Source organism: Mus caroli, chromosome 5 (genome assembly GCF_900094665.2).
Source record: "Mus caroli chromosome 5, CAROLI_EIJ_v1.1, whole genome shotgun sequence".
Lineage (NCBI taxonomy): Eukaryota > Metazoa > Chordata > Mammalia > Rodentia > Muridae > Mus > Mus caroli.
The window spans coordinates 115,348,887-115,351,374 of NC_034574.1; the positions used below are offsets into that span (position 1 = coordinate 115,348,887).

Here is a 2,488-nt window from a genome sequence, read left to right on the forward strand (position 1 = left end):
GTGAGTTACAGGACAGCCAGGGCTACACAGAAAATCCCTGCCTCAAAAAAAAAAAAAAAAAAAAAAAAAAAAAAAAAAACAAAACAAAAGTAAACAAAATTTCTGAACTATAAACTTGGCAATGTTTTTTTGTTTTTTTGTTTTTTTTGTAGGTTTGGCACTACGAGCTGTTTGCAGACTTGGGAAGTTGTCACTCCCTCTCACTGCTGCAGCAAGCACACACTGGCAGGATCTCAAAGAATACCTGCACACACTTGGTTCAGTTATCGCACTTTTAGGAGAAATTTACCTTAAGGGTACACTTCTAATTATAGGAGATGCATGTGTAACCCAGTTTGTACTTGGAGCTTTTAACAGTTTTAAGACAAGGTTTTACAAAACACTTCTGCAGACCTGCAACTCGATATATAGACCAGACTGGCCTTGAACTCTGAGATCCTCCCGCCTCTGCCTCCCGAGTGAGTGCTTGTGACACCTTTGAAATTGCAGAAACTGCAGGGATACAGATAGTCACTTAGGGTAGTTCACTCAGGAAAGACAGCACAGCTGTTGTGCGGAAAGCGTGCTTTCCAGCCTGTGGTGAGTGCAGAGAGCGGCAGGGAAGCAGAGTTTGTGTAAGGAAACTTGCAGCTGCTCATTTGCTAAAGAAAAAAATAATAAATGGAGGAAGTGCTTGGTGTACAAACACAAGAACCTGAGTTTGGATCCCAGCACTGGGATAAAAATATGGGCAGTGTCTGTTACCCCAGGGCTGGGGGTGGAGGCAGGCCAATCCCTGGAGCTCATTGGTCAGTCAATTTAACTGAAGGAATGAACTTCAAGCTCAATAAGACCTTGTCTCAAAAAGTAAAGATTGGGGCTGGAGAGATGGCTCAGCGGTTAAGAGCACTGACTGCTCTTCCAGAGGTCCTGAATTCAAATCCCAGCAACCACATGGTGGCTCACAACCATCCTTAATGAGATCTGACTCCCTCTTCTGGTGTGTCAGAAGACAGCTACAGTATACTTAGATATAATAATAATAATAATAATAAAAACTTAAAAAAAAAAAGATGGCAGGAGGGCCAGTGAAGCGGCTCAGTAGGCAATGCCTGGATCACAGGCCCAGCACAGGCATGGGCACACACAAATCTAACTCTAAAGTTGCTGATTCTTTTTTCTAAAGGTGTGTGTGTGTGTGTCCCCCATGTGTGCAAACGTGTAGATATATGTGCTCAGTCCTGCAGGTGCCTGCAGGGGCTAGAAGACAGTGCTGCATTCCCCGGAGTTGGAGTTGCAGGCAGTTGTGAGTGCCTGGAAGCAAAGCTCTAGTGCTTTGCAAGAGAATCAAGCATATTTAACCCCTTAGCCATCTCTCCAGACCCCACAAACTTATTTTTAATTAAAACAAAAAGGCACCCAGAATTGACCCTGAGCTTCATGTGCCCACATGTGTAGGTACAAGCACAGGTGTGCAATCACACAACACATACAATGCCATACATATACAATACCATTTTTTATAACTGACAAGGCCACTTGCTGTCAAGCGGATGCCCCAGATTCAATCCCAGGGACTCACAGAGTGGGCAGAGAGAATTGATTTCCGCCTTCTTCCCAGATCACTGCACTGTGAGCTGGTGGCATGTGTGCACGTGTGCGCACACACAAATTCTAAGTCTTTAATAGAAACAGAAACTGAAATTAGAAGAGAATACAGATAAACACATGAATTATAGGAACAGCCAAGGGCTTTGTAGAAGGGACTCCAGCAGTTTAGGTAAGACCTGACTGCTGGCATTGTATGAATAAAAACCCTCTGCACAGAAAAGTGAGCAAGACTCAATGAACAGACAACCTACAGATTGGGGTAGCCTACAGGTCTGAAGCAGACAGGACCAGTATCTATAATGTATGAACTCAAACAAGGGGGCATACGATGAGTTTGGGGCACACACATACATACACTCAGGCACACTACACACACACACACACACACACACACACACCTAAAACAAAAAGAAAACTCACCACAAATGCCAGCAAGGATGATGGTGAGCTAGGAAGAACTTTACACTGCTGGTAGGAATGTAAATTGATTCATGGCATGAATCAGCACAGAGATCCCTCAGCTTAGGAATATCTGCTGAGCATGACGGCACACTTGTAATTAACACTAGGGAGACAAGTCAGAAGGATCAGGACTTCAAGGCTGTCCTTGACTGCATAGTTCAAAAGGCAGTGTGGACTACAAGAGATGCTGTCTGAACACCAAAAAAGAGCCCGACGTAGTGGCATGTGCCTGTAACCTGGGCTACATAAAACTCTCTCCAAAACAAACAAAAGCCCTAGAAATGTCTATCACCATCTAAATGCCCATCTGTATCACTTCTGGATATTTGTGACTGTACAACTATAGGACTTTTAACAGACCCCAGAGATACCTGCACATCCATTTTTTTTTTTTTTTTTTTTTTGGTTTTTCGAGACAGGATTTCTCTGTGTAGCT

At 43.6% G+C, this 2,488-nt stretch overlaps 1 protein-coding gene across 3 annotated transcripts in view; it reads right to left on the reverse strand.

Annotated features, from left to right (window-relative positions):
- The window catches only part of Rad9b (RAD9 checkpoint clamp component B), a 30,569-nt gene that overhangs the window by 4,302 nt on the left and 23,779 nt on the right, over positions 1–2,488 (reverse strand). The gene's annotated exons all lie outside the window — the stretch shown is intronic.